This window comes from Cryptomeria japonica, chromosome 2 (genome assembly GCF_030272615.1).
Source record: "Cryptomeria japonica chromosome 2, Sugi_1.0, whole genome shotgun sequence".
In the NCBI taxonomy this organism is placed as follows: domain Eukaryota; kingdom Viridiplantae; phylum Streptophyta; class Pinopsida; order Cupressales; family Cupressaceae; genus Cryptomeria; species Cryptomeria japonica.
The window spans coordinates 47,496,220-47,521,548 of NC_081406.1; the positions used below are offsets into that span (position 1 = coordinate 47,496,220).

General features: G+C 36.6%; 1 protein-coding gene across 3 annotated transcripts in view; it reads left to right on the forward strand.

The window, feature by feature from the left end:
• Positions 1-16,095: 16,095 nt before the first annotated feature.
• LOC131046198 (E3 ubiquitin-protein ligase At3g02290) overlaps positions 16,096-25,329 on the forward strand; it is a 109,216-nt gene continuing 99,982 nt past the window's right edge. For all 3 annotated transcript variants that reach the window (XM_057979874.2, XM_057979875.2, XM_057979873.2), the window contains exon 1: positions 16,096-16,637. The gene's annotated coding sequence lies outside the window, so the exon portion shown is untranslated. The remainder of the gene's footprint in view (positions 16,638-25,329) is intronic.

Consider the following 25,329-nt stretch of genomic DNA (forward strand, 5'->3'; position numbering starts at 1 on the left):
CCATTCTATTGTGGTGTCCTAGGTGCAAAAAGTTGCCTCTTAATTCCATTGTCTTCACAATATCTAGTGAATTCCTTTGAAGTAAATTCACCTCCTTGATCAGTTCTCAGACACTTTATCTTCTTACCACTTTCCTTTTCAGCTAAGGCCTTAAATGCCTTAAACTTACTAAAGGCTTATGTTTTGTCCTTCAAGAATGTGACCCACATCATTCTTGAGCGATCATCAATGAAGATCATAAAATATCTATCACCTTGAATACTCTTAGTCCTTATTGGTCCACGGAGGTCTGTATGAACCAAATCTAACAAATGTTCTACTGAGAAAGATTTTCTCTTAAAATTTGAGGATGTCATTTTCCTAACTGACATTCCTTACACAGAGCATTCACTGGTTTGTCAAATTGAGGCAAACCTCTTACTGACTTAGACTTACTGACTTTGACAATGTTATCAAAATTTATATGACAAAATCTTCGATGCCAAAGCCAACTATCATCTACTTTAGCAATTAAATAGTTGTTGACTTTAGGATTCAAGTGAAATAGGTTACGTTTTGTCTGCTTGCTAGTTGCAATCAGTTCCCCTTTGCTCCCATAGATTTTGTACATTCCATTCTTAAATTCCAATGGATAACCAATATCATTGAGTTGAGCTACACTCAACATATTGTGCTTTAATCCTTCAACCCAATAGACATCATCTGCATTACTCTTTCCATTAAGAGAAATGGTTCCCTTTCCTTTTACCATGCAGGATGAGTCATTTCCAAATCTCACTACTCCTCCATCAAATTCCTTCAAAGTAAGAAATTTACTCGTCACTGGTCATGTAGTGTGAACAACCACTATCTATGATCCAATCATCAGAACTATCCCTGCAAGAAACTAATGCCTTCTGATCAGATGTCTCCTCTTTAATGACAACAAAGACAATGCCTTCATTAGCATCTCCCTCAGATTCCTCATCAGTGATTCCACCATCACCTGCAATGAGGCAATCTCTTTTGCCTTTTCCTTTGTACTTCTCACGCTTATGCTCATTGTCACCATTAGGACAGTTAGCAGCAATATCTCCAATCTTGTTACATGCAAAACACTTCAAAGGTAATTTACCTTTGTACTTACTGGTACCTCTAGGTAATCGCTTAGCCAACATTACTTCAAGCTCAATCAGACTATCTTCATCATCAACTTCTCTGTTGGATCTAGACTCATAACTGTGACTAACATCTCTGCTTTTCGTCGCAGGTGGATTAAAGATTGAAGCTCTGAATGCAAACTCTGATTTCTGAGCACTACCATCATAACCATTTAATTCAAATGCAGTAAGTTTACCAATGATGGAGTCAAGAGTTACCTTAGTTTTATCAATAGACTTTATCTCTTGAATGGCTGGAACTTGAATAACGTAAACCAGTAAAAGGGTTCTCAACACCTTACTAACCACTATGGCATCCTCCACTTTACCACTAACACTTTTGATCTCATCGACTATCTCCTTGATCCTCTGACCATACTGTTGAACATTCTCACCTTCAACCATCTGCATGCCATCAAATTTACCTCTCAGACTCTCTTCTTTGGAAATCTTCACATGCTCATCACCGCTATAGATCTCCTCAAGTTTCTTCCACACATCATAAGCAATCTCCAGACCATGGACATCAACATACTCTGAATCAGACAAAGAACTAATAATGGCCTCCAATGCTTGATTATTCTCTTCTTTCTCTTTCTTTTGATCATCAGACAGAGTCCCACTAGGTGCATTATATTGTGTAACAGCATGTTCCCAATATTGACTTCCTAGACTCTTGATATAGATTTTCATCCTATCACTCCATATTCTGTAGTTTTCCCTATTAAACTTCAGACCTTCTTTCTTCATCATGTTCTTCTAGATCTTTACCTCAAGTTGTTAGGCTTAGACTCTAGAGGACTTGAAATGCTCTGATACCAATTGATGATATGATGAATCAATAAGGATCCGGACAACTACTGAGAGGGGGGGCTGACTCAGTAGATAGAAAACTGACTTAACTTTCACCAAGCTCAAAAATAATCTCTCAAGTCAATCACTGAACAAGTTGTTTCAAACACTAAGCTACAAACTGTAATAGCACTAATAGTTTACCAGTTGATTGGCATACCAAAATAATAGTATAATAGATTTGAAACTCCCAAACCATTTAACCAAAACATCAAAATACTTTACTAACAATAGTAAAAGCACATTTCATATTACTGTCGATCATCTTAACATATCTAAGTGGATTTAACAGTTAAGCAAATTAACCATATCAAACATAACCACAAAAACCATTCACCACTTGACACAATGATTTTTGACGTGGAAACCTAAATGGGAAAAACCACAATGGGGATGAATACCCATAAGTATTTTGAACTCTTCTAAAGTTCGCCCTGTTAGGAGTCAAGCCTATTAAAGCTTTACAAAAATTTCCTGTTAAGAACAGATCCTGTTAGGGACCACCTAGTTAAGGGATTGACTATAATGCCTTGTTAGAAGCAATACCCTGTTAGGAGTAACCTCGATAGAGGATTTCAAATCCAAGCTAACGGATCACCTAGTTAGAGGATTTAGAAAGCACTAAGCCTGTTAAATCTTACCCGGTTAAGGGATTTAACTGTTGTAATTGTTAGAGAACAACATGGGTTTGCTGATATGGTAAATAGCACTACTTTGCTTGATTAGATCATTTTCATGCTCCTATCTGCCTTCACACATACTGCATATACTCCTTCTGGTTTGACAATCAATCACACTGACACTTAACCAAAATTGCCAACACTACAACAAAACAACTCATCGACCTTATAAGCAAAACAATAAGTCGGTAACACATCACAAACCTAAGATCTCATAGAGATTACAAATAAATTGATTCAAGTACGACCGTTAGATTACATAGAAATCATTGCACATTGTACAAGAAAACCTCAACCGCTCCGTGATCACTGCTTCATTGATTCTTGTAACTCATCACGCGGTTTCCATTTCATGCATGTATTCGCTCATTCCCAAGATAAAACCATTATCTCTACATGCCAAAAACCACTTTGAAACTTATCATATACAACATGCATGCATGGCATAATCATTACCGATCACCATTTGATCATAAATCAATACAACCGATTCAGCAAGCTCCATCGGTTAGGGTTTGACACATCAACATGTAGGGTTATCAGTTGATCTCACTGCTTCTAAAATAGTATTGATTTCCTTCACTTTCTCACCTACCAGTTGCAAAACAACATCATAACAACATCATTACCGGTTACAACTGACATAAATGACAACACAATAGTTCATTAATGCAATCTTCAATCAAATACCAACACAAAGATCTAAAGAGGAAAGATTGAGAGGAAAGTTTGATGACATAAGAATGCTTGAATGAGAAAATATTGCACAGTATGGTTAGAAAATCAAAGAAGTTGTTGGTGGCATAAAGAGTGTTGGAGGTAAAATGGATGATGACGCAATAGTAAGTAAAATGCTTAAAACTCTTTAACCTCAGTATGCTATAAGAGTATCTACAATCCAAGAACTTAGATCTATTTCAAAGGATAAGGTAACCATTGATTCATTGATTGGTAAGCTTAAAGCTTTTGAGTTAAATAGTTTTGACGATAGTGTGATAAAATCTACTAAATCTATCTTTAAAGATTTTGTTACCGGTTCATCTACTAGAAAAGGAAAAGATATATGTCAAAATCATGAGTGCAGGTTAAGTCATGGAAGTAACTGGGGAAATGAAGACAATGAAGATCAGGTGATGGAAATTGAGGCACTATTAGCAAAAAGATTTCCAAGAGGCACCAGTAAGTATAAAGGAAAGCTACCTTTGAAGTGTTTCTCTAGTAGTAAAATTGGTCATATTGCTGCTAATTGTCCTGATGCTAACAAGAAAGAGAAATTTAGAAAATATAAAGGAAAGGGCAAAAAGCAATGTTATGTTGCAGTAGATGAAGGTGTGACCGATGAGGAGTCTGAAGATGAAGATGACAATGAGGAAATTATGTTTGTAGCCGTGAAGGAGGAACTGACAGATGAAAGGGAATTGGTATCTCATATGGAGAATAGTGATGAATGGATTATAGATAGTGGGTGCTCACACCACATGACCAGAGACAAAAGTAAGTTCATAACCCTTGATGAATTTGATGGTGGTGTTGTTAGATTTGGAAATAACTCTCCTTGCATGGTGAAAGGTAAAGGTTCATTTTCTCTTAATGTGAAGAGTAATGTTGATGATGTGTTTTGGATTGATGGTCTAAAGCACAATCTTTTAAGTGTTGGTCAACTCAATGATAAAGGGTATTTGCTTGAGTTTAAAAGTGGAGTCTTCAGAATTCTTTGAGGCAATGGTGAACTAATTGCTACCGGGAAACAAACTAGAGGTAACTTGTTCCATTTGAATAGTAATGTTAATAATTGTTTGGTTGCAATAATGGAAGACAAATGGTTGTGGCATAAAAATATGTTGTCATGTTAATTTTGATAATTTGGTTAAGGAAAGAAAGTCAAGTGTTGTAAGAGGATTGCCCCGGCTTGTTAAACCAAATAATGTGATATGCAAAGATTGTCAAATTGGTAAGATGACCTATATTTCTTTCAAGAGCAAGAATTGTACTTCTGAGAATATTTTAAATTTAGTACATACTAATCTTTGTGGCCCTATGAGAACAAAGAGTTATTACGGTGATAGGTATTTCATGATTTTCACTGATGACTATTCTAAAATGATGTGGGTGACATTTTTTATGGAGAAATCAGAAGCATTAGTAAATTTAAATCATTTAAAACTGTGGTTGAGAATGAAACTGGTAAGAACTTGAAGTGTTTAAGATCAGACTGGGGAGGAGAATTCACATCTGATGAATTTGTTAAGTATTGTGATGAACATAGTATCAAGAAACAAATGTCAGCTCTGAGGACACCACAACAGAATGGCATAGTAGAAAGGATGAATAGAACAATAGTTGAAGCTGCTAGAACCATGCTATTACAAGGTAATGTACCTAAAATATTTTGGAAAGAAGCAGTTAGCACTGCTGTATATACTTTAAACCAGGTACTAGTAAAAAGAGGTAACAAAAAACCACCCTATGAGCTATGGTATGGAAAAACTCCTTGTGTAAGTTATTTCAAATTTTTTGGGAGTCAATGTTTTATTAAGAAATAATCACACTGAGAAATTTGATGCAAAATCTGATGAGGAAATCTTTCTTGGTTACTCTGCTAGAAGTAAGGCATATAAATGTTACAATAAGAAAACTGTGAAGATTATTGAAAGTGCTAATGTGAAGGTAGATGATCTCTCTGGAAAGTCAGAAGGTACCAACAAATTTGAGCCTGAAAAAGATGATGAGAAACTTGTGATTATTGAACCAAAAGCACAAAACAATGAAGAACCGACAAATGGAGAATTAGGTGCTCAACTGCTAAGTGATGACAACGATGAAGAAAATTAAGAATAAGAAGCATAAGATACAAAATCAGTACCAATATTGCCTAGGTATGTCAGATTGAACCATTCACAAGAGCAGATAATTGGTGATAAGAATGTTGGTGTACAAACAAGGAGGAAAATAAGAGAAAAATCATGTTTGATATCTACAATAGAACCCAAAATAGTAATGGAAACACTAAAATATGATGATTGGGTTAATGTAATGAATAAAGAATTAGATCAAATTGAGAAGAATCATACATGGTCACTTGTTCCTAGGCCGGAGGATAAGAATGTAATTGGAATAAAATGGGTCTTTAGGAATAAGTTGGATGAAGAAGGAAAAATTGTAAGAAACAAGGTGAGGTTAGTCTGCAAAGGGTATGCACATGAAGAAGGTGAGGATTATGGAGAGACCTTTGCACTGGTTGCTAGATTAGGAGTGAGAATGCTGCTAGCATTTGCTACATATAAGGGATTCAAAGTTTATTAAAGGGATGTCAAATCAACCTTTCTAAATGGGATTCTAGAAGAAGAAGTCTACATTGAACAACCAAATGGGTTTTCTCTATTTGATGATAAAGACATGGTATGTAAATTGCATAAATCACTATATGGTCTAAAGAAAGCACTGAGAGCATGGTATGAGAGATTACATGCACATCTGATCAAAATTGGATTCCAACGTACCAGTGAGGACCTCAACATTTATTTGAAGATTGATAGAGACAAGATACTGATAGCAAAAGTGTTTGTAGATGACATAATTTCTGGAGGAAATGATGATATGTGTATGGATTTTGCTGATGTAATGAAAAAAGAATTTGAAATATCTTTAATCGGTGAAATAAAGTTCTTTATTGGGTTACAGGTCCAACAACTAGATGGTGGTATCTTTATTTGTCAGAGAAAGTATGTCAAAGAGGTGTTGAAGACATTCAGAATGGAAGACTGCAAACCAGTAGGAACACTGATGGTGACAGGTTGCACTTAGTTGTCCAAACAAGATAATTCTTCCGCAGTTTGTGAAAAAGAGTATAGGTCTATGATTGGTAAGTTGCACTATGTTGTTCACAGTAGGCTGGAGGACATTGCTCATGTTGTTGGATTACTTGCCAGATTTCAGAAAGAGCCTAAGGAGACACATTTGGTGGTAGTGAAGAGAATTTTCCGGTATCTCAAAGGCACAGTAGACTATGGTTTATGGTATCCTTATAAAGGAGATTTTAATTTGGATGTCTTTACTGATGCAGATTGTGCAGGTAATGTGGATGACCGGAAAAGCACAACTAGTGGAGCTTTTCTTCTTGGTGGAAGATTAGTGGCATGGACGAGCAAGAAACAAACATGTGTTTCTCAATCTATAGCTGAAGCAGAGTATGTTGTTGCATCCATGAATTGCACGCAGGCAATATGGATGAGACATGTACTAGAAGGATTCAAAATAGATATGTCTGAATTGGTGACTATCTATTGTGATAATACAAGTGCAATAAATATTTCTAAGAAACCTGTACTTCATGCTAGAACCAAGCACATTGAATTGAAGTATCATTATCTAAGGGAAAGAGTTCAAGGAAAACAAATCAAGATAGAATATGTGAAGAGTAAAGATTAGATACCTGATATTTTTACTAAGCCCTTATCGAAGACTACCTTTGAGTTTCTTAGAGGTAAACTAGGGGTTAGACCCCTACACCAGAAGAACTAGAATGATGGAGATGCATCAATCCTGTGGATCTAATGTTTATTATTCATTAAGGATTGATGAGGTGCAAGCTACTCCATAGGGGGAGCAGCTCAAATATCAAGCTCTGATTTAATGATCTGATATAATGAGTGGATATAATGTTCTAATTTGGTTAGCATAGATGATGATGTCATACGTAGTAGTAAAGAAGATCAATGATGCACATACACCTTTGGCATCGCTGTCAAAGGGGGAGAAGAACAAGATCAAATTTGAGAGAAGTAAAGGATCAAAGAAGCTGGAGAAGTATTGGTTTAGGGGGAGAAGACAAAAGGAGGAGACCGATAAATGATATGATACCAACAACAAGTAGCAGTGATGGTGTTGCAATCTGATTGGTATATATGATTGGTGTTGCCATAAATGCCAAAGGGGGAGATTGTTGGCATGATTGGCATAACTGATGCAGATGAGGTGATGCAGTTAAAGACTGATGATTGAACCGATAGAGGATAGAAGACTGATTGTGATGAAGAGATTGAGATTTTGTGATTAGATGACTTGATCAGTTATTTGTGTTGTCATTGATGGCAACTGATGTTAAATGATGTCAACTGATGTTTCTTGATGTTTGGTTTGTCATCTAAGTGATTTAGTCTACCAGAGACAGGGTTTACCGATAATATATAGAAGACTGTGAAATAGGACTTTAACCGGTATATACAGAGAAGTTTTACTTGAAGCAGATGATTGGTGGTGATTGGTGATTTGTGGTTGGAATATAAGATTTTAACATAGAAATAAGTATCTGACCGAAACCACATCTTGTGATGACTATCGAAAGGCATGTTTCTATTTTCTGATGAAGTTTTGCCAGGTTTTTAGTAGGGTTTTAGAACTGGTGAAGAAATCATAAAACCAGTAATGATTTTTGGTATGGCGGTGATCAATCAAGTCTACACGTTGATGATAATGGGACACAAACCACATGAAATGTTTGAAAGATGTTTTGGCGCGTTTGGAGAGTGATTTTTTAGGGAATGTACAAGGTGCTTAGCAAAATGAGCTAAGGGTTTGAATTTGTACCAGATCGACTTGTCGTGACAACTTATGATCATTCAAAGACTGATATTGATTTGTAATTTATTGTAATGATTCATATGATGATTTGTAATGAGTTGTAAAAATCTATGATGATCTAGGATGTAATTTAGGGTTTAGTGGCCAACCTAGTGGAAAGCATTATTTATGTTGGGTTAGTTGATGTTCATTGTGTTGGTGGTCTTAAAGAAGAGTGTGAAGCTGTACCAGAGAAGAGTGAGATCTGCTTGAGAGTTGCAGATAGTGGAGTATAACTGGATTTGATTTACCAAGCTGAGAAGTGCAAGTAAGAGATCACTTTTTCACTATTGTTTCCTAACAGTTGCAACATATTAAATCCCTTAACCGAGTAGGTCCTCACAAGCCTTAATCTTGTAAATCCCCTAACAGGGTAGCTCTCAAAAAGAGTGGTAAATTCTCTCACGAAGTTGATCCTAACAGGTCTTTAAGCTCCTAGTCGGGCTGCACATCCAAATCCCTTAATCGGGTGAATCCTAACAGGTTTTGCTCCTAACAGGGCGTATTGTAAGCTCCTAACATGGCGTACTTCAAAAGAATACAAATATTTGTGGGTACTAAATCCCACCGTGGTTTTTCCCTATTTGGGTTTCCACTTCAAAAATATGGTGTTCATGTGTGGAATGATTTTCATGTGATGCTATTGATTATCTTTAGTTTATTCATTATTTCTGAATACACTGGTTATAGCAGTTTATCAGAGATTTATCAATGATTACCGATACTATTTAATGGATTGGCATATGTGGTAAATGAAGTTAGATTTGGGTTTAAAGTTTAAAGTTGGTATTAATACTTATTCACCCCCCCACCTCTTAGTATTAACTGGATCCTCATAGAATTAACAATGGTGACAACCGTCAACATGAGATGATTGAGAGGAGAGAAAAGATGCATTAAATGCCTGAGAAGACATGGTGGTCACCCTAGGGGGTAAGGTCAAGGTTGAGTTATTGGATAATCCCTTTGTCCAAAGGATAAACTCTTGTGCAAGAGTTAATGGATAACCATGGTCAAAGCAATGAATGCTTGAAGAGACACATGGGTTAGAGAAGGGTTAAGTTAGAGAGAAAGTCTCTAACCAAGGGTCAAGTTTGAGTTAACCATTAATGGTTATGTAAGAGCCTTTAATGGTTTGGATGACTTTGGGGGTTAACCAGTTGAAGACATAAAGCCTTTAATGGTTTATGAAGACTTTAAAGGTTTTTTAGAAGTGACCTCCTCTTATTTAGGAATGTGCAAATGCTTAAGGGGGGATTAGGCTAATTAGGATGGTTTAGAAGAATCTTGAAGATAATTAGTCATGCAAATGGATTTGTTAGGAGAATGCAAGTGAGAGGATATTTTTGGATTTAATTTTGAAATAAAATGATTTATTTCAAAAAAGTAGATGACAACTTGCATTTGGAAAGATAATTAAATAAATTTGATTTATTTAAATTGGAGAAGGTATTCAATTAAATGTAAATTTAATTAAAGGGAAAAAGGGCGATTTAATTAAATAAAGGTGATTTATTTAATAAAAGGCTAGGATGTGGTCAATGAATAAATTTAATAAATTATTCAGTTTATTTAATCAATAGAGGAATGTGGGGGGAAAATTAATTAAATATGATTTAATTAATAGAGGAAATGACTTGATGGATTAAATAAATATTAAATATTTATTTAATCAGATGGTCAGATTTATACGTCTATAGTTAGTTCTAGAAGATTCATTTGAGGAATGAATAACATGGTTATCTCCTTGTGTAAGTGGTTGATATTATGATATAGTCATGAAGATGTTAGGAGATGTTTTATTGGGTTGTATTCTTGGTATGGGAATGGTTACTTTGGGTTTGACCTTCCTTGTTTTGGAGAAGCTTACATGTACGAGGGTGATATCTAATATATGATTTGCTTGATCTAATGATATTGAATGTTTAGGCGTTGTTGAGGCTTTTCATTAGGGTTGTCAAGGAGATCTTACTTGACACAATTTAACACTTTGAGGTTTTGACAGAAGGACGCTATTATGATATTATTTATAGGTTTTCTCTTAGTTCTATGGCTACTTCTTGTAGGTTCGTTGTCACATGACAATGTGATGAAATTGAGAGAGTTATGGTGACATTTTATCAAAGATCATGCAATAGTTTGTGTTGCATATGTGAATTATTGTGATTGTTCTCTATTACTACGTGGTTTGATTATTTTGCCACATCTTTAGTATAAGAATTGATTGGTAGAATTGGTATGTCATGGTTTATTTTTAGTTTTAATTTTATGCAAGTAGTGGAAGTTCTTAGATGTGTGTGTTCTTCATTGACATGTTTGATACAAGGAGCTCATGATTGCAATTTATGGGTTGATATATTATTAGCATGAGTTATATTGATGTTTTAGATACCTTTGAGGTATGAATGATTAGATAGATTAGTGGTTGTTGTGGTTACTTTTTCCAAACATGTGGGTTTTTAGCTGGATGTTAACAATAAACTATGGTTGTTGTTCTAACTCTTTTGGAACATTCATCTTTAATTTTATTATGGGAGGAATGTTTTTAACTTTAGAGTTATGTTCTGTTAATGGATTTGAAGTTGGATATATTGATGCTTTCGTAAAGATCATGAGAACAATTGATTTGTGACAACAATTTGTAGCTTTTTTATCACTTGGATTTGATGCTTGTGTTATTTGGATTGGTGCATCTTCAACTTGGATTGTTCCTTTTCTTCCATAGGTGGTATGTTGGAGGATGAGAGGAGTTCTTGCTTGATATGGTTGACATCCTATATGTTATGGATACCTTTTTAGAGCAGAAGAACATGCTGGAGATTCATGTAGTTTGATGGATGACTATGATGTTGCATCTCTTTGTTTGACCCTTTGTAGTTAAATATTGTTCAAATTGGTCATGGTAAAGTATTCAACGAGCGGGATAATGTTGGGATTAAGGTGTCTCAACCTTAGCCATTCCTAGCATTGTATTTATTTATTTAATGCCTTAAATGTAATTTCTTGCTCATCATATTTTGTCATCCAGTGCGACATGACATAGTGAGTTGTCTTCACATTGGGAGGTGACCTGAAAGATGACATGAATTTACTTTGTCCTTATATGGGAAAGTAGGCATCCCACTGTTGGCATGTTTGGCATAACTAATGAAGATGAGATGATGATGGATGATTGTACTAGTAGAGGAAAGATGACATGATCAGTTATCTGTGTTGGCATTGATGGCAACTAGGGTCAACTGATGTTTGATAATGTTTACAGATGGTTTTCGATGATTGACTTGTTGGCTAAGTGATTTGGTCTACTAGAGTTAGATTTTGAGAGGGTTTACCGGCAAGACTGGGAATTAGGACCTTAATCGGTAAAGCAGATAAGTTTTGATGGAATTGGGTAATTGGTGATGATTGGTGACTTGTTGTTTGAAACATAAGCTTTTATGATGTATTTGAGTATGTAACCGAAACCACATCCTATGATGGTTGCTGGAAGGCATGTTTTGAATTTTTGATGAAGTTTTGCTAGGGTTTAAGAAGGGTTTAAGGATCGGTAAAGAATTCTCTTGATCGGTAATGATTTTTGGTTTGACGGCGATCCACATCAAGTTCACGTGTTGATGATAATGCAGCACAAACTGCATGATATGTTTGAAAGATGCTTTGGCGCGTTTGGAGAGTGAATTTCTTGGGAATGTGCAAAGTGCTTAGCAGAATGAGCTAAGGGTTTGACTTTGTACCAGATCGACTTACTGTGATGATTTATGATCATTCAACGACTGATATTAATTTGTGATTGATTGTAATGATCCATATGATGATCTGTAATGAGTTGTAAAGATTTGTGATGATCTATGTAGTAAGTCTTAGGGTTTTGATGTCGACCTAGTTGTAAAGGTTATATATGTCGGTAAGGTTGATGTTTTGAAGTGTCGATGATTTTTAGAAGTGTGTGAAGCCAAACCAGGGTATGTGAAAAGATCTGTCAGAGTGATGCAAACTTAGAACTTAATTGGATTTGATGAAGCAAGAAGTTGAGTGCTATACATAGATCATTCACTGTTGTTCTCTAACAATTACAACAACTAAAATCCCTTAAGTAGGTCCTAACAGGCCTCACATTGTAAAATCCCCTAACAGGGTGAATCAATATCTGAGTTCTAAATACTCTTGTGAGGTTGATCCTAACAGATCAAAGCTCCTAACAGGGCTCAGGTAAATCCCTTAACCGGGTGATTCCTAACAAGGTCTGCTCCTAATAGGGCATCATTGTAAGCTTCTAACCGGGCTTGGATCCTAACATGGTGCATTCTAAAAGAGTGCAAAATATTTGTGGGTACCAATTCCCATCGTAGTTTTTCCCTATTTGGGTTTCCACATGAAAATCATGGTGTTCATGTCTGGAATGCTTTTCTTGCGATGTTCGCGTTTTATTTTTGATTGCCAGTTAAGATAGTTTATGTTTATTTATCAGAGATCTTAAAGTGGTTACCGGTATTGATGGTTAAATGGTTGATGAAGCATTCTGATCAGTTAATAAGTTGGTAATAGTGTTTGTTGATCTGAAGTTGAGTTGATGGCTAATCTGATTAATAAGTTTGTATAAGTGGAAATGATTATCTAGATCTGATAAGGAATCTGTTATGAAGAATTGGTTTAAGTGTTGAATGTTTTCATATTCGAGATAAGTCTGTTTTGGTGATTGAAAGTTTTAGTTTTTGTTAATACTGATTCACCCCCCCTCTCAGTATTAATCGGATCCTCTAAGATTAACACCCACCTTGCCAAAGATCTTTTTCCATGTGTCAAACATCTTAGAAACCTATGTAAGTCATTATTGTTATAATATATTATTATGATAGGTGGGACAAGTGTTAGAAGGCATCTTGGGTTATGACAAGTTGTAAGAGAATCAATTAATTATTGTCATTTATGATGGATTCTCTTACAACTATAAGTGTTGTCATATATGACAACTACAAGGTGCTTCTAAACAAGGTGCATAAGAGCATATGTCATACCTATTATTAGCAAAAAATAATTGCCCAAGTTTGGAGGTATGTGAGAGGGGTTAGAAATTATGGACAAGTGTCATTTGCATGTTTACATGTGGTTGAAAAATGTGCCACAAGAACTTGCACGACCCTCTCTTTGGATTTTCCTAGAAGCCATTTCAAACTTGTATTTCTCTATATATTATATGTCTTCTATGTGGGTTTTGAGAGAGGAGTGAGGCAATTGTTCTTTGCAAGGTTATGCTGTTGATTTTCCTCTAGAAGAGAAAGATGTAGGCTCCATGTAAAGGCTATGAGCCTGCAAGTGTATTATAATAGTTTGTTGGAGATAATTAATTGGTTTGATGCTTTGGAGTGTGGGGTTTTTCACTAAAAAGGGTTTTCCCCACATATATTGGTGTTTCTTCTCTTCTATCTATCTTTCTTCAATTCTTCTTCTTTCATTCTTTAAGTGTTGATTTACATGTTGTTATGTTGTTGAAATTTTATTAGATCTACTAGCTTCATTATCTTTCCTTTAAGAATTAATGGATAGGAAATTAACTATGCTAGTTTCCGCTTTAATGGCTTACTAGTATGTGCTTGTATCAAATTATTGAAATCACATTTAAACAAAAAATGTAGGATATTGAAGGTGCGTACTAGATCTCAGAGGTCATTTTAGTTTCATCTTTCATCTAGAATGTGCTTTGTTAGGAAAGTGTCTTCGTTCTTGCATTAGATCTATACTTTGTTCAAGGTTGAGTGTAGTGGTTGGGTTGGATATAAAAAATGAAATAACAATAAATTATAAGTAAATACCCTAATAGGTATAAGAAACCACAAGAAGAAAATTAGGTCGTGTAAGAGTTGATAGGTTCATCAAAATATAAAGAAAAACTTAATTTTCTTAAGCTTAGTCTAGACTAATCCAATAAAATGCACACACTTAGGTATAATTAACCTAGAATAATTATTTTAGTTGAGACTTCAATACTTGAACAATTTGAATGTTAGGATAAAAAATTAAATATAGTGGAATGTAGTACTTAGCTCTATGGTTGAAGAGTGAGTGCTCTTTCACAAAGATTTTAGAATGGGCTTTGTTAGAAAAGTGTCTCAGGGCTTCCGTTAGATCTATGTTTTATCTAGGATTGAGTCTAGTGGTTGGGTTGGATTCATGACCATTGACTTGTTTTGTGCATTCCAACTTGACCTTGTATGATGTATCACTCTCTTTTGTGGTTTTCCTACTTTCTCTTCACTTAGTATGCTCGTTTCTAGTATTTAAAAATTGATGATATTTATAAACATCTTAGTAGGGTTGTCATAATATTGTTAAGGGACACATTCTCCTATGTCAACTTGTGGAAATAAATAATCAAAGAACAAAACCCTTTAGTAAGGCATATGCTCCTAGAATGCTCTTGCATATCTAGATTCCTTTCAGTGCACCAAACTGTTGAAATGTGGCGACTGATCAGCAAAGTACTGTACACTCAGCACGTATTTTTGCCGTTTTTGTTGATGAAAACCGACATTGTAAAAAAACCCTAAAAAAGGCCGACTTTGTTTGTTGCCCTAAAAACGCATGTTATAAGCGGCTGGGATGCTTAAGGCATTGTAGGGTTGATGTACTGTTTTTGCTGGATAATAAGAAAGATTGGACGGTTGTGTATGGTGGATGTAACCCATTCTGGGTGAACCACGTTAAATCTCTGTGTTATCTGTGTCCTGTTTTATTTCTTTATCTTTTGTATTTAAATCTGCATATAATTGTTAGTTCATATTTGCTTCGGATCTGCTTGAAACCCAAACACAAACTAAAACATTTCCTCCAGTGTGATTGATAATGCTTGGATTCTCCAATGATTAGGAGCTATGTAAATGAAGACACCGAATGCCTTTAAATGCCAACATATAGCACCAAATTTCACAAAAAAAATATTTCATATAGCACATATTTTTGAGCAAGAAAATAAAAGGGTCTAGCTAGCCAAAATTTGAAAATTGGAATTTTAAAAGAAGAGAAGTCTAACCAATAGTTAAAAAATCATTGTGTGTGTAGATAAAATGCCTTGATCAAGGTGGATAACAACTATAACATGGTAAGTCTATGTATAAATATGATAAACAAATAGATAAAACAAATGTACGTGTAAGAACAAAACAAAAGCTAACCATACATAAACGTATATGTGTAAAAGATAAACAAAAAGTGAGATGAATAAATCGGACTTCACAAACAAAAATCTATATTGTTTATTATTACTTTATATATTAAACATTTCTCCAAAATAAATACAAAAATACAATTTAAAAATAACATAAAATACAAATATAAAATTTCATTATTTTCAATTAATTTTATTGTAATGCTCTTTATTCTCTTTATTATATTTAGAATCTTCCAGTACCCAATACATTCCCCGTATCAGAATCTTCAACAAGTGAATCTTGTACTATAAAATAAACAATACAAACCTACTACTAAAAACAAATATAAATCTAAACCTTCTTATAAAATTTAATAATAATAATAACCCACTTATTGAAAAGTTATGAATGAAATCGAATTTAACAACTCTCTTATAAAATTTAATAATATACTCCACGCATGCCTTGACATTGCTGCCCATAAATAAATGCAATAAATTTTGTAATAAATAATTAATACCATTTTCCACGAAAGCAATGGCCACATTAAATTCTGTATTCACTTTTTAGAATGCCACGTGGGACCCGCCACCGTGCAGGCCAAATAATTTAAATTCAATTAATTTGCTATTACTTATCAATCAATGTAAAACCCCCGACGGAAAAATTAACCCCACGTCAAACTAAATTGAATTGCAACAAACATTGGCGTCCACGGACGTTGCTGCGAAATTCGGCAATGGCGAACAGCTGGTCTCTGATTTTTCCAATTTACTGCCAATTTTCTCATTTTTACGGCGATCAAGGAAGGAGCCAATTTTCTGTCCTAAATTGATTTTCTTAAAATCTGGATCATGTCAATTATGTTATTGCAGGGTTTCCTTAACATTTTGCGGCAATTTTCCCGGAAGAAGCCTTATTTATCTGTCTAGAAAATTCAGCCATTGTTGTTTTCTTTGGAGCTTTCAAATCTCGGCCAAATTATTCCTCATCGCATGGTTTTTTCGCCGTAATGTGGGCTTCTGAGGCGGCATTTCCATCCTTTTCAATTGATGCTTATGATTTTAGGACGGGAATTTGAGGTGTTTGTCTATGTGGAGGAATTTGAATTTGATTTGACGCATTGTTGGTACGTATAGTAGAGATTTGGAATTGCATTGTGGGCAGCGTGGAATCCAGTTAAATTTACTCCGTGTTTAAAGGTAATGGTAAGAGTGGCGCATTTGGTTAGAATTTCGTGGTCAATTGTTTTATTTCTTGTTGCTTCATGTATAATTTGTCGAATTTAATGGTCGATTGCCTGGACACTCGCTGGTTTATGTGTAAATTATTGAATTCAACGGTCAATTGTCTGAATTCTTGTTCATTTATGTATAGTTTGTAGAAATTTAGTGGTCAATTGTCGGAATCCTTGCTTATCTATTTATACGTTTTTTTAATTTAGTGTTCAGTTGTTTTGGAAAATGAGTTACATACGAATTATAGATGGACCTGCCACAAAGCGTGCTGGTAACTTAGTGGTATTGAACTCAGCAACAAATGAGTGGTATTAGGTTTGACTCTTAGCAGGTTAATAAAAAAGTTTATCATGGCTTGGTCAGCAGAGCCAGGCCAGTTTAGGAACCTCGTTTTAACACCTAATATGAGCACCTGTAATGTGGCACAAGGTGATGATGAAAACTGAGTTATACCTGAATCATAGATGGACCAGTCACCAAATGGGTTGGTAGCTCAATGGTGCAGCACCCAAACAACAAATAGGAGGTCTTAAGTTAGACTCTAACTGATCCATAAAAATAAGTATGGCATTGGATTCATGTTCATATATGTATTTTTTTGAATTCAGCCATCGGTTGTTTGAAGTCTTGTTTATTTATGCTTTACTTGTAGGATTTAGAGGTCAATTTTTGTGATTCTTGCTGATTTATGTTAATTTATCCATCAATTGCCTTAATTTTTTGAGAATTCTCTTAGAAAATAACTGGGATAATATGAGATGATGTTTTTGGATTCACCTGCATAGTATGAGTCAATCTGCATTTACTTATCTACATCTACCTATATTTCCTAAATAGTGGTTAATTCAACACTAGATTAAGAGTAGTTCGCGCAAACCTAAATTGTGCAGAGTTCCCTGACAACTAGCATCGGTCGTTTTAGATTGACTCAAAATTATGCAGCTGAATCCCTAAAAAGTATCACATATTTTGATCACTTGTATTAAAATGATTCAGATAATTTGAGTGGCTTACATTTGCCAGTTGGCTTTTCAAACTTCTCCCAATTTTTTTCCAAAAATGGGTTCGTAGTTTGAGAACATCTGAAAATAAAAAATTTCCTCAATATCTCTAACATATTCTTTTTTTTAGTGACTGTTTGCAGTATGTTGCCATCTTTGAGTCTTCTGCCATCGACTGCACTTAATTTAAATTGTCTGATGTTTCTGGCCTCCCTAACTTTAATTTTCCTTAGAAAATTTCCCAATGCTATATTCAAAATAAATAGTCTCTCAAGATGTGATGAACCCTTGTTGGTTCAACTCTTCAACCTGCTGTAATTTGTAATTCTTTTTTGTATTTTTGATTATTAAGATGGTCTTTCATGTTGATTTTAGGCAATCAGATGTTAATCTAGTTACTTAAATTATAAATAGACCGAGAATAAGCAGAAATAATAATAAAAGCACACAACACAAGACACAAGTACCCTGGGAAAACCTCCCTCTTGGAGGAAAAAGATTTAGATCAGTTCCTTTATTCATAAGCAGATTACATGAATCAGATTACTTAGCTGATTGAGTGCCAATCTAAGGCAGACTGAACCTAGTATATGCAGCTGTAGTATGTCTTCAGAGAGAGCACCACCTTGCCCAGCAAGTTGTCCAATGGATTTGCTCAAGGATCAGATAGACTTGCAGCAGCATGAAGATATGGATTGCTCTCTACCTCCAAGTTCGCTGACTGAATTTGCATAAGGCTAACGGCACATGATAAAGATGTTTGTTGTGTAGAATGAATCTTGTTTATATACAAGATTCTTGTTCAAGTTTTCCAAGTCTGCTTTAATCAAATTTCCTTTATTTTACATATTTTAATTTGCACTTTTGGCGCCCAATTTGGGGCCTACATAACTTGCAAGTCGTGACACGTTTCCTTTTGGGCCCAGCCCTATTAGACATGAATTGCTTAACCACACGTTACATTTGGGCCCAGCCCTATTAGACATAAATCGCTTAACCTTATTACAATAAGATAATATTTTAATTGCCACAAGGCAACATTAAAATATGATCCGAACTAGCTATCCATTTCAACATTTCAGAAATAGACAGAAGTTGTAGAAGGGGGTTTCTTTAATTTGCAACACATACTGAAATAATACATGAAATAATTAGCTGAAACAATAAATTGGAGAATTGAGAAGCATACCCATAGGTCCTTAGCCAATTTATTGAAATGAAAAGATTAAATCATTATTGAAATGAAAAGATTAAATCAGTAACTTACAAAGTTCTGATTTTTATTCTGGAAACAATCCATATCTGCCCTTATTTAATAATAAGACGCCCAAATAGTAAGAAGATGGCGCCAATTAATGGGCAAGCTGTGTGTTTAGGAAAAGAGGCTTCCAAACCATAGAAAATTAACAACAATAACAGTAAATAAGAAAACCTACAACAAATCTGCCCTGTAAGAAGTCAAATCTGCTTGCAATCATCACCAATTTGACTTATGAATGAAGCCAACCACAGCTGCAACAATTCAACTGATCTTTCACAGCCTCACCATTACCATGCACTGAAGAATACATGTTCTCCAATGAAGAATCCAATCTGAAACTGTCAAGCTCCAAAACCCAGAGAGGAATGAGATATCAAGTAATCAACAATAATGACTTTGATTTCTCAAAGGGCGGATTTATGCAAAAACCCACGATTTGCTTTTAGGGTTATAAAAATCTCATAAGTGTTAAAACACTTTTTAATATGGCGCCCAACTATAGAGAAAATTAAAAATTCACTTAAATAAATTTAAGTGAAATATTTTATTAAAAAGTCAATGTGACTTTATAATAAACGTCATTAATTAATATAGCTTGTAATTCACTGAAAAATTAATATCTCTCTCAATATGACTCCAAAAGATGAACCGTCAGAAGTTGGAGATAAAGCTCCCAAAACCCATGTGACCAGGGACCTGTCTAAAAACAGCTAACTTCCCATCTATAAATAGCCAAAATGCTATAAATTATTAAATAGCAAATCCCTCAAATGGAGTCAGAAAGTGCTCAAACGAAACTTGAACTGAACCCAACACTGAACTGAAGAACATCATCCTCCATCCACTGTCACCATGACCCTCTGTCCATACCCTGTTAGCCTACAAGGGTCCAGGAAATAAGCTAACTCATCAACTCTAAAGCCCCTGACTAGGATGGGGACATCACAGTCCACCCTCCCTGAATTTGCTTGTCCTCAAGCAAACTCAATGCTGGATGCTATAAAATACTACCACTCTCCCAAGTAGCATCCTCTATCGGCAGATCCTTCCATTTAATAAAAAATTCCTTGATGACACTTTTCCGCAAATGATGCTCTCTGAACTCCAGAATGGCCTTAGGTACTAACACTAACTTCCCCTCATCATCCAGGGGTGATAGAACTGCAGAAGGAACTATATGTTGTCCCAATGCCTTCTTAAGTCATGACACATGGAACACATTATGAACCTTACTATCTGCTAGTAAATCTAACTCATAAGCCACCTCACCAACATGCCTGACAATCATGAATGGTCCATAGTAGTGTGGCTTGAGTTTCTCTGCACCCTTCTTCCTCAAAGTGGACTGCCTATAGTGCTGAAGCATCAAATATACCATATCTCCAATGTCGAATGCTCACTCAACCCCCTTTTGATCAGCATACTGCTTCTGTTGATTCTGAGCTTTTTGGATGTTCTCACGAAGAGCTCTCATAATGTCTTGGTTCTCCTGTAATAAATCCCCAGCACTAGGCACTCTACAATCGCTCAACAATAAATCTAGGAAACTCGGTGCATCATAACCATACAAAGCACTGAAAGGTGTCATCTGAATAGTCATGTTTTGAGTGGAATTATAACAATGCTCACACAAATGCAACCACTTCACCCAAGCCTTTTGCTGCCCTGAAATGTAGTTCCGCAGGTATCCTTCCACCCATTTGTTGACAATCTCTATCTATCCATCAGCCTGGTGGTGGTAATTGGTACTCGGAGTGAGCTCTGTCTCACAAAGTCTGAATAACTCTTGCCAGAAGTGACCCATGAACCTATTGTCCCTATCATTGACAATACTCCGAGGTAAACCATGCAATTTGAATACCTCATGAAAGAAAAGATCAGCCACCTGAGCAGCTGAATAAGTAGTCGTGATCGGGAAGAAATGAGCATACTTAGTTAACCGATCAACTACCACATAAATGCTGTCACTACCTTGGGCTTTAGGCAAGCCCATGATGAAATCCATAGACAAGCATTCCCACTTCTTGTCAGGAATAGGAAGTGGCTAAAGTAACCCTGCAGGAAAGCTGTGCTCCTGCTTGTTCTGCTGGCAAACATACCACTCTCTGACGTACTAAAGAACATTCGACTTGAGACCCTTCTAAGAGAATCTCTCTCGTACCTGCCTATAGGTCTTAAAGTAACCAGGATGTCCAGCCATAGGTGAATAATGGAAAGTCCTCAATACTATGCACTTCACCTCAAAACCTGGGACTCGAAATATCCTCTCTTTGTAAATGATGAGGTCATTCGCAAGAGAGTACCTACTGTCTTGTACTGTCCCATCAATAATACCAGAGGCCCATGGATTCTTGGCGTACTCTGTTATAATCAAGTGTTTCCAATCCTCAGAAACAGCTGCCAAGGAGCTTAAATGGGGACGGCGAGATAAGGCATCAACAACAATGTTCTGAGTCCCTTTGACATATAGTGCTGAAGCATCAAATATACCATTTCTCCAATGTCGAATGCTCACTCAACCCCCTTTTGATCAGCATACTGCTTCTGTTGATTCTGAGCTTTTTGGATGTTCTCACGAAGAGCTCTCATAATGTCTTGGTTCTCCTGTAATAAATCCCCAGCACTAGGCACTCTACAATCGCTCAACAATAAATCTAGGAAACTCGGTGCATCATAACCATACAAAGCACTGAAAGGTGTCATCTGAATAGTCATGTGGTGAGTGGAATTATAACAATGCTCGCACAAATGCAACCACTTCACCCAAGCCTTTTGCTGCCTTGAAATGTAGTTCCGCAGGTATCCTTCCACCCATTTGTTGACAATCTCTATCTATCCATCAGCCTGGTGGTGGTAATTGGTACTCGGAGTGAGCTCTGTCTCGCAAAGTCTGAATAACTCTTGCCAGAAGTGACCCATGAACCTATTGTCCCTATCATTGACAATACTCCGAGGTAAACCATGCAATTTGAATACCTCATGAAAGAAAAGATCGGCCACCTGAGCAGCTGAATAAGTAGTCGTGATCGGGAAGAAATGAGCATGCTTAGTTAACCGATCAACTACCACATAAATGCTGTCACTACCTTGGGCTTTAGGCAAGCCCGTGATGAAATCCATAGACAAGCATTCCCACTTCTTGTCAGGAATAGGAAGTGGCTAAAGTAACCCTGCAGGAAAGCTGTGCTCCTGCTTGTTCTGCTGGCAAACATACCACTCTCTGACGTACTGAAGAACATCCGACTTGAGACCCTTCTAAGAGAATCTCTCTTGTACCTGCCTATAGGTCTTAAAGTAACCAGGATGTCCAGCCATAGGTGAATAATGGAAAGTCCTCAATACTATGCACTTCACCTCAAAACCTGGGACTCGAAATATCCTCTCTTTGTAAATGATGAGGTCATTTGCAAGAGAGTCCCTGCTATCCTGTACTGTCCCATCAATAATACCAGAGGCCCATGGATTCTTGGCGTACTCTGTTATAATCAAGTGTTTCCAATCCTCGGAAACAGCTGCCAAGGAGCTTAAATGGGGACGGCGAGATAAGGCATCAACAACAATGTTCTGAGTCCCTTTGACATATAGTGCTGAAGCATCAAATATACCATATCTCCAATGTCGAATGCTCACTCAACCCCCTTTTGATCAGCATACTGCTTCTGTTGATTCTGAGCTTTTTGGATGTTCTCACGAAGAGCTCTCATAATGTCCTGGTTCTCCTGTAATAAATCCCCAGCACTAGGCACTCTACAATCGCTCAACAATAAATCTAGGAAACTCGGTGCATCATAACCATACAAAGCACTGAAAGGTGTCATCTGAATAGTCATGTGGTGAGTGGAATTATAACAATGCTCGCACAAATGCAACCACTTCACCCAAGCCTTTTGCTGCCCTGAAATGTAGTTCCGCAGGTATCCTTCCACCCATTTGTTGACAATCTCTATCTATCCATCAGCCTGGTGGTGGTAATTGGTACTCGGAGTGAGCTCTGTCTCGCAAAGTCTGAATAACTCTTGCCAGAAGTGACCCATGAACCTATTGTCCCTATCATTGACAATACTCCGAGGTAAACCATGCAATTTGAATACCTCATGAAAGAAAAGATCGGCCACCTGAGCAGCTGAATAAGTAGTCGTGATCGGGAAGAAATGAGCATACTTAGTTAACCGATCAACTACCACATAAATGCTGTCACTACCTTGGGCTTTAGGCAAGCCCGTGATGAAATCCATAGACAAGCATTCCCACTTCTTGTCAGGAATAGGAAGTGGCTAAAGTAACCCTGCAGGAAAGCTGTGCTCCTGCTTGTTCTGCTGGCAAACATACCACTCTCTGACTTACTGAAGAACATCCGACTTGAGACCCTTCTAAGAGAATCTCTCCCGTACCTGCCTATAGGTCTTAAAGTAACCAGGATGTCCAGCCATAGGTGAATAATGGAAAGTCCTCAATACTATGCACTTCACCTCAAAACCTGGGACTCGAAATATCCTCTCTTTGTAAATGATGAGGTCATTTGCAAGAGAGTACCTGCTGTCCTGTACTGTCCCATCAATAATACTAGAGGCCCATGGATTCTTGGCGTACTCTGTTATAATCAAGTGTTTCCAATCCTCGGAAACAGCTGCCAAGGAGGAGCTTAAATGGGGACGGTGAGATAAGGCATCAACAACAATGTTCTGAGTCCCTTTGACATATGAGATGTCAAAATCATAAGCCTGTAACTTGCTGACCCACTTATGTTGACGCTCATTTAGATCCCGCTGCCCAAGGAAATGCTTCAAACTATTATGATCAGTTTTGACACAAAACTTGCTACCAACTAAATCTTGCCTAAACTTAGCCATTGCATGCATGATAGCCAACATTTCCTTATCATAAATACTATAGCTCCTCTCTGGACTCCTAAGCTTCCTGCTCTCATAAGCTATAGGATGACGATCGTACATAATCACTGCACCAATACCCTCTCTATATGCATCACAATGAAGCTCAAAAGGTTTGGTGAAATTGGGTAAAGCAAGAACTGGACATGTAGTCATCAATTGCTTGAACTTCTCAAAACACTCCTGTGCTAGAGGTGTCCAAACAAATGCACCTTTCTTTGTCAAATCAGTAAGTTGTGCGGCATGTCGTGAAAAACCACTAACAAACCGATGGTAGAAGGCACATAAACCAACAAATCCCCTGAGCTGAGTCAAGGTCTTCGACGTAGGCCAATCAACAATGGCACGAACCTTATCAGGATCCATGCGAACTCCCTCTCTGCTGATTATGTGACCCAAATACAAAAGTTCTGCCATTCCCAATGCACACTTGGACTCCTTGGTGTAAAAGGACTCCCTATCAAGTATGCCTAAAGCAGTATCCAAGTGAACCAGGTACTCCTCCCAAGTTTTACTATAAACCAAAATGTCATCAAAGAAAACCAGAACAAATCTCCTCAACTGAGATTGGAAGACCCTGTTCATAGTGGATTGAAAGGTGGCTGGTGCGTTGGTTAACTCAAAAGGCATAACCAAAAACTCATAATGTCCACAATGACATCTGAATGCAGTCTTCTCAATGTCCTTCTTGACACTGATTTGATGATAACCTGTTCTCAAGTCAATCTTAGAGAAATAACAAGCTCTGTGAAGCTCATCTAACAACTCATCGATGCGAGGAATGAGATACTTGTTCTTTATAGTCCTTCTATTCAGCATACGGTAATCAATGCAAATTCGAAGTGTGCCATCTTTCTTCTTCACCAAAACAACTGATGAAGCGAAAGGATACTTACTCGGCCTTATGTGTCCCACTGCTAGAAGTTCTTTGATGGTTTTCTCAATTTCATCTTTCAACCGCTTGGGGTGCTGGTAAGGTGTAATCATGATGGGCTTGGTGCCCTCTTCAAGCTCAATAATGTGCTCTATGCCTCTATCAGGAGGCCTACCAAGAGTTATGTCACTAAACACCTTTGTATGCTTAACTCTAAGCTCCTGAATATCTGAATGGTAAGGTGTTTTATGCTGCTCTTCATAAGTAGGCATTAGTTTACACTTTGCTGCCCAATCCACCATGTCATGCCTGACAAGTCTCTTCATTCTTTTAAGAGTGATTAATTTCAAGTTACTGGCCTTGATAGCTTTAAGAACATGATTTGTCCCATCAACCTTGAATTTCATCTCCATATTTCTGAGGTTGAGTGTAAATTCACCTATGGCATGAAGCCACGTCATGCCAAGGACGACATCCATGTTTCCCATGTTAACCACATAAAAGTCAGCTTTGAATTCATAATTATTGAGTTTCATGGGTAAATCTGAAATCATTCTATCACAAGTCAGCGCATTACCATCAACACTTTTCACCCTTATGCCTTCAAACTCGACTTTGAATCCCACGCTTC